The following is an 8,556-nucleotide window of genomic DNA, read 5'->3' as shown; positions in this document are numbered from 1 at the left end:
GTCTCTGAGTTTTTAAGATGAAAAAGATTTATTTTATATAAAGAAAGGGGATGCCTCTGGTAGGCTCATGTTGAGGCATCTCTTCCCCTGAGGGACCAGCCACCGGATGGCATAATGTAGAATAAACTGTATTCAGGACATGACACCAACTCCCCCGAAAAGTTCTTACAGGTTCTCTTCACCACAGACATAGGCCAAGAAACTGGCCCTTGGGCCCACAGGGAACCCACCCAGATTGGTTATTTAATGGGTGTAAGGGTTAGGGATCTCCTCCAGATTTGCCACCAGGCTCTGTAAGCAGGTTTAAACAATAATTGGCCAGTGTTTAGATATGATATGAAATAAGAGAAAACAGAGAACTCTAGTACAGGGCTTTCTTCAATTAGTTAGTGCCAAATATTAGATAAAGTTACAGATACAAGCTAATAAAAGTTGCAGAGAGTATAGAAGAATACAAATTAGACAAGAAGAATGAATTAGAGCCCCTCTAGCCAACAAAGCCCTGGATCCAGGAGAAAAGACTACCATAGAAATGGCCAATGTCTTATTTATCATAGAAACTGGACTAAGCTACAGCACGATTGCCTGCTTATTATTGTTGCCACAGCACTGTTGGATGTTGGATAAAGATGCGGATAAGTTAACTTTGGGACTCATCACACACACACACACACACACACACACACACACACACACACACACACAAAATACTGATTGCTGTTCAGTAATGCCTACAGGCTTCATTATCAGACTTTATTAATCTATCTTGGCTTACATATTTTCCAGCCACCTGTTTCCCCGAACCGTGCAATTCTGCTGCCTGACCCTGACTTGGACTGTCCACTCCATCAAAGTGGTTCTCCTCTGTCAGAGACAGAACAGATCTGGTTTATTAACAAAAGCAGCTTTACCCATGAGGGTCAGAGGAGAGCAGGGGCAGTGGTGACACTGGACATGGAGGTAGTCTGGACTCAGCCTCTTCCTCCAGACACTTCAATTCAAAGGGCCAAGCTAATAACATTAACACAGGCCCTCATCATGGGAAAAGAAACCAATGGCTAGAGATAACAGATGGGCTAACAAGGCCGCTAAAGACATAGTCTTAAAGAAAACAGCATCTCTAGATTGGATACTGTTCTACCTGAACCACCTAGATCAACTGATACATGCAGAAAAAGAAATTAAATGGGATGGTGATGATCGACTGAATGTAAGCTAATATTATCCATCTCTTTAACAAGAACTCTTCTCAGAAAGATCCACAGAGTCACTCACTTGGGGGTAAAACGAATGACAAACTTTAAAGCTTATCAGCTGAGCAACACTCCCAGTCACCCCAAATATCCAAACTCCTGACTGAGAGGTAAGAGCTTGGAGGCCTCTATTGGGGAAATTGACTTTATAGAGATTAAGGAAGAAAGACATGGCTCAAAATACCTGCTGGTTTTTGTGGACATTTCCTCCTGGATAGACGGATAGAGATACTAGAAGAGATTTTCCCAGGTTTGGAGCACCTAAGGTAATAGGACCAGATAAGGGCCTGCCTTCATATTTCAGAAATGTCAGGGACTAACTAAGATCTTGGGGACTAATTGGAAGCTTCATTATGCATATCATCCCCCAGAGTTAAGGGCAGGTAGAAAGGATACATAGCACTCTAAATTAGACCTTAACTAAATTAGCCTTAGAGACTGGTGGGCCTGGATGACCCTCCTTCCCTTTGCCCTGCATTAGATGTATATGGCATTCTAGCCCCCGTTGTATCCAGCCTACAGTTGGCAGCGATTACAGAACTGAAAAATGATAATTTAATATTTAAGGTCAGCGCTACCCAATAGGCTCATGACTATGTTTGCCCTAAATTATGTGCCCTAAAAACCCTGGCAGTCCCCTACATTGGGGAAATGATCCTTCAGAGGACCGTGAAGTTAGGGTTTTACTGCTGAGAACATATAGCAAACCAAAGTGAGTCTTATGAAGGACAACATTTAATTGGGGCTGGCTTATAGGTTCAGATGTTTAGTCCATTTTCATTAAAGTGGGGGCGTGTCACCCTCTAAGCAGGTATGGCACAGCAGGAGTTGTGAGTTCTACATCTCCATCAGAAGGCTGCTAGCAGAATACTAACACTCAGGCCTTTCTCTGACCCCAGATATCTTAATCAAGCAACTGGCTTTTGAAAATGCTAATACAGTAGAGAACACTGTCTCAAAAACCAACCAACCAACCAAACCAACAAAGACAAATTAAAAACAGCAGCAAAGGGGTTGGGGATTTAGCTCAGTGGTAGAGCACTTGCCTAAGAAGCGTAAGGCCCTGGATATGATTCTCAGCTCTGAAACAAAAAAAGACAAAATAAAAACAGGAGCAGCAGCAACAATAACAACAGCAAACGAAAGAAAGAAAACACCAATGCATACTCTTATGTGACCTTACCACCAACTTATTTCTGAATTGTAAATTAAAACGCCTATAGTCAAAAGCTGTGCAGAATTAAGATAGGTGTTCCCTGGTGGTTCCAGCTTGGGGGTGGGAGGAGACCATGACAGACGGGGTAGAAAGAAGAACATAAATAGAGGAGAAGCCACCAGGAGGTAAAAATCTTTAAATAATGGCCGTGTGAGGGGGCTAATTGGAGTTTAAAGCATCCCAGAAAAAACCATGGCAAATTATATAACGGAATTATTGGAAAAATATGCATAATAGTATAGAGGATAGCTACCCGCCCAGCTCTTGTGCTTATTAAGGATTATCATAGATATAAAGCTAGTGTGAATCTTTTATCCAGAAACTAACTGGGCAAAGGATGGGCAGAAATCCATGGTTGGGATCAAATATTTTCTACACACAAAACCAGATTCAGCACCTAGAATTACAATCTTCCCAACCCCAGATAACTACAGACCAGCATAGAAACACAACCAGTAACAGCCAGGGCATTCAAATCTCTATTAGAGCCCATCAACACTATGACAGAAGGCCCTGAACATGTCAACATGACTGAAGAACAAGAATAAAAAAGACTGTAAAACAGCATTTGCACATATGGGAGAGGCCTTTAAAGAGAAAGTAAAGAAATGTGTGAAAACACTAACTGTGGAAGGAAATGAATAAAGAAATCCTAAACAGAGAGATGTGGATGAGTAAAATGTAGGAACTCAAATAGTCTCTCAGAGGCAGACCTTAATAACAGACTCCAACAGATGGAATAGAGAACCTCAGGCATTGAAGAGATGATAGAAGGAATGGATACGTAGATAGAGGAAATCTTAAATCCAAAGGGAGGAAAAGAGTGGAGGGGGAAAGGAATAAAGGAAAAGCAAAGGAAGAAAGGAAGGAAGGAAGGAGGGAGGGAAGGAGGGAAGGAAGAAAGGAAGTCAATCCTGGGAGAAAACATCCAAGAAGTAGGATTTTTCTGCTAAATAACAAATATAATAATAAAATGATAAAGACAATAAAGTATATAGGAAGGATGAAAATAAACTTGGGTCAAAGGCAAATAAAACAAAAAAAACAAAAATAAAAACCAAAAACAAGAAAAAAAAACATTCTCAACCAAAATCATAGAAGAAAATGTCCTTAACTTAAGCAAGAGACTTATCAAAGTAAAAGGAGCACACAGTATGAAATAGACTGGAGTGGAAAAGAAATTCCCCTGGGCATATATTACCTAAGACAGTAAACGTGGAGAACAAATAAGTGTAATAAAAGCTGCAAGGGTAAAAGTACTGGTAACATACACAGTCAGTCCTCCCATGAGAATCACACATTACTTCTCGCTACAGACTCTAAAAGCCAGAAGAGCCTGGATAGATGCACTGAAGACTAAGAGAGCAGACTAATAAAGTTGGAATTTAGTTGACCCAAGTGCCTCTCTTCTTTTATCACATGCGATATTATTAGATACTTCCCTAAAATTGCCTTCAGAGCTTCTTTGAGGAAGCCTGAGGAGCTTAAGACCTCTGATAAAGTATTTTGTACAAAAGGACCTGCTTGCTTTTTTCTTATTTCTACTACAGCAGGATGGAGGCAAAGTTTTTTGCAAACTACTTTTAATAAGTAGCCCTCATCATAGGTAATGGAAGAGAAAAGTTATTAGGATATGGGGGAAGAGGACCTGTTCAGCAATAGTTCTTCAGGAACGAGCTTGTTTTCCTTTGGCAGCGGTTCAGGACAACAGCAAGCAGCAAACCTGACTTCGGAGGGGATTTCACAAGGGAGGAAAGCAGGAGTGTGGTGGAAACATTGTGGCAGAGGCTGTGCAGACACAGGAGCTCCTGCTCAAGCTGCAACAAGGCACCCTGTGCTCTGAAGCACAGCAGCTTAGCCAGTTAGCTGGAGACCGGGCTCTCCCACTGCCCGCCTTACCTGGAATCCGCACAGGATACAAGAGGACAAACAACTGTGCCCAAGCTGAGCAGGCAGCTCAAAGGCGCCTGTGAAGGACCCGCAGGCACCACCTTAGTCAGCTTCATCAGAGCAGAGAGTCTAAAGTCTTTTCCTCCTTCAAGCATGGCACTCCAGCCCATTTTATTTCATTCCCTGCCTTCATTTTGATGGCTTCTACTTCCCTTCATAAGTTTGTCATTTAGTTTCTTTTCTCTCTGTTTTTGCTTCTTTGTTTCTTTCTTTCTTTCAACTAATATAAAGGACCAGCAATTTGATATTTCTAACCTAATATTTGTTGTGGTTTATGCCATGCATACTTGCACATTAAAATTCTTTTTTCTTGCATTTGCCACACTTTAATCGGACTCATTAGCTTTGCTCACTCTCGGTTCTTGGGTTTTCTGAGGTGAGTGAATGTTGGGGTGACCTCATTCCCAATTCCTGATCCTTGTGCCTCTGAAGTCAAATGCTTATGAATTTTCAAAGTTTTCTTTGCCTGTGGATATGTGCGTGTGTCTGGGCACATATGTGCCACAATTTTCAGTTCATGTTTCTTCTAGGAGTCCCAGGTATTGAACTCAGATAATCATACTAGGGCAGCAAGTCCTTTTACTGCTGAGTACCTTGCTGCTATTGCACGTGTGTGTGTGTGTGTGTGTGTGTGTGTGTGTGTGTGTGTGTCTAATTTTCATATATGTATACGTCATATATTGTGCATATCTCTGCCTCTCAATACCATTGTCCTTCCTTTCCTCACCTCTTCTATCGTTTCTTTTTATCCCTCTGGACAGTTTCTCATTGTTCACATCAGTTTAAAATGTAGGAACAGACACACACACACACACACACACACACACACACACACACACACTGTTTGAAAGCAAATTAAAATGAAAAAATAAAAATATGCAGTCTTTTTGATCAGTACTCCTTAGCAATAGCTTTCCTTTGATTTTTTTTTAATTTTTTTTTTTATTAACTTGAGTATTTCTTATATACATTTCAAGTGTTATTCCCTTTCCCGGTATCCGGGCAAACATCCCCCTCCCCCCTCCCCTTCCTTATGGGTGTTCCCCTCCCAACCCTCCCCGCATTGCCGCCCTCCCCCCACCAGTCTAGTTCACTGGGGGTTCAGTCTTAGCAGGACCCAGGGCTTCCCCTTCCACTGGTGCTCTTACTAGGATATGCATTGCTACCTATGAGGTCAGAGTCCAGGGTCAGTCCATGTATAGTCTTTGGGTAGGGGCTTAGTCCCTGGAAGCTCTGGTTGCTTGGCATTGTTGTACATATGGAGTCTCGAGCCCCTTCAAGCTCTTCCAGTTCTTTCTCTGATTCCTTCAACGGGGGTCCTATTCTCAGTTCAGTGGTTTGCTGCTGGCATTCGCCTCTGTATTTGCTGTATTCTGGCTGTGTCTCTTAGGAGCGATCTACATCCGGTTCCTGTCGGTCTACACTTCTTTGCTTCATCCATCTTGTCTAATTGGGTGGCTATATATGTATGGGCCACATGTGGGGCAGACTCTGAATGGGTGTTCCTTCAGTCTCTGTTTTAATCTTTGCCTCTCTCTTCCCTGCCAAGGGTATTCTTGTTCCCCTTTTAAAGAAGGAGTGAAACATTCACATTTTGATCATCCGTCTTGAGTTTCATTTGCTCTAGGCATCTAGGGTAATTCAAGCATTTGGGCTAATAGCCACTTATCAATGAGTGCATACCATGTATGTCTTTCTGTGATTGGGTTAGCTCACTCAGGATGATGTTTTCCAGTTCCAACCATTTGCCTACGAATTTCATAAAGTCGTTGTTTTTGATAGCTGAGTAATATTCCATTGTGTAGATGTACCACATTTTCTGTATCCATTCCTCTGTTGAAGGGCATCTGGGTTCTTTCCAGCTTCTGGCTATTATAAATAAGGCTGCAATGAACATAGTGGAGCACGTGTCTTTTTTATATGTTGGGGCATCTTTTGGGTATATGCCCAAGAGAGGTATAGCTGGATCCTCAGGCAGTTCAATGTCCAATTTTCTGAGGATTCTCCAGACTGATTTCCAGAATGGTTGTACCAGTTTGCAATCCCACCAACAATGGAGGAGTGTTCCTCTTCCTCCACATCCTCGCCAGCATCTGTTGTCCCCTGAGTTTTTGATCTTAGCCATTCTCACTGGTGTGAGGTGAAATCTCAGGGTTGTTTTGATTTGCATTTCCCTTATGACTAAAGATGTTGAACATTTCTTTAGGTGTTTCTCAGCCATTCGGCATTCCTCAGCTGTGAATTCTTTGTTTAGCTCTGAACCCCATTTTTTAATAGGGTTATTTGTTTCCCTGCGGTCTAACTTCTTGAGTTCTTTGTATATTTTGGATATAAGGCCTCCATCTGTTGTAGGATTGGTAAAGATCTTTTCCCAATCTGTTGGTTGCCGTTTTGTCCTAACCACCGTGTCCTTTGCCTTACAGAAGCTTTGTAGTTTTATGAGATCCCATTTGTCGATTCTTGGTCTTAGAGCGTAAGCCATTGGTGTTTTGTTCAGGAAATTTTTTCCAGTGCCCATGTGTTCCAGATGCTTCCCTAGTTTTTCTTCTATTAGTTTGAGTGTGTCTGGTTTGATGTGGAGGTCCTTGATCCACTTGGACTTAAGCTTTGTACAGGGTGATAAGCATGGATCGATCTGCATTCTTCTACATGTTGACCTCCAGTTGAACCAGCACCATTTGCTGAAAAAGCTATCTTTTTTCCATTGGATGGTTTTGGCTCCTTTGTCAAAAATCAAGTGACCATAGGTGTGTGGGTTCATTTCTGGGTCTTCAATTCTATTCCATTGGTCTATCTGTCTGTCTCTGTACCAATACCATGCAGTTTTTATCACTATTGCTCTGTAATACTGCTTGAGTTCAGGGATAGTGATTCCCCCTGAAGTCCTTTTATTGTTGAGGATAGCTTTAGCTATCCTGGGTTTTTTGTTATTCCAGATGAATTTGCAAATTGTTCTGTCTAACTCTTTGAAGAATTGGATTGGTATTTTGATGGGGATTGCATTGAATCTGTAGATCGCTTTTGGTAAAATGGCCATTTTTACTATATTAATCCTGCCAATCCATGAGCATGGGAGATCTTTCCATCTTCTGAGGTCTTCTTCAATTTCTTTCCTCAGTGTCTTGAAGTTCTTATTGTACAGATCTCTTACTTGCTTGGTTAAAGTCACACCGAGGTACTTTATATTATTTGGGTCTATTATGAAGGGTGTCGTTTCCCTAATTTCTTTCTCGGCTTGTTTCTCTTTTGTGTAGAGGAAGGCTACTGATTTATTTGAGTTAATTTTATACCCAGCCACTTTGCTGAAGTTGTTTATCAGCTTTAGTAGTTCTCTGGTGGAACTTTTGGGATCACTTAAATACACTATCATATCATCTGCAAACAGTGATATTTTGACTTCTTCTTTTCCGATCTGTATCCCCTTGACCTCCTTTTGTTGTCTGATTGCTCTGGCTAGAACTTCAAGAACTATATTGAATAAGTAGGGAGAGAGTGGGCAGCGTTGTCTAGTCCCTGATTTTAGTGGGATTGCTTCGAGTTTCTCTCCATTTAGTTTAATGTTAGCAACTGGTTTGCTGTATATGGCTTTTACTATGTTCAGGTATGGGCCTTGAATTCCTATTCTTTCCAGGACTTTTATCATGAAGGGGTGTTGAATTTTGTCAAATGCTTTCTCAGCATCTAATGAAATGATCATGTGGTTTTGTTCTTTCAGTTTGTTTATATAATGGATCACGTTGATTGTTTTCCGTATATTAAACCATCCCTGCATGCCTGGGATGAAGCCTACTTGGTCATGGTGGATGATTGTTTTGATGTGCTCTTGGATTCGGTTTGCCAGAATTTTGTTGAGTATTTTTGCATCGATATTCATAAGGGAAATTGGTCTGAAGTTCTCTTTCTTTGTTGTGTCTTTGTGTGGTTTAGGTATAAGAGTAATTGTGGCTTCGTAGAAGGTATTCGGTAGTGATCCATCTGTTTCAATTTTGTGGAATAGTTTGGATAATATTGGTATGAGTCTTCTATGAAGGTTTGGTAGAATTCTGCACTAAACCCGTCTGGACCTGGGCTCTTTTTGGTTGGGAGACCTTTAATGACTGCTTCTATTTCCTTAGGAGTTATGGGGTTGTTTAACTG

This window comes from Rattus norvegicus, chromosome 15, assembly GCF_021556685.1.
Source record: "Rattus norvegicus strain SHRSP/BbbUtx chromosome 15, alternate assembly SHRSP_T2T, whole genome shotgun sequence".
NCBI classification, from domain to species: Eukaryota; Metazoa; Chordata; class Mammalia; order Rodentia; family Muridae; genus Rattus; species Rattus norvegicus.
This window is presented reverse-complemented; position numbering follows the sequence as displayed.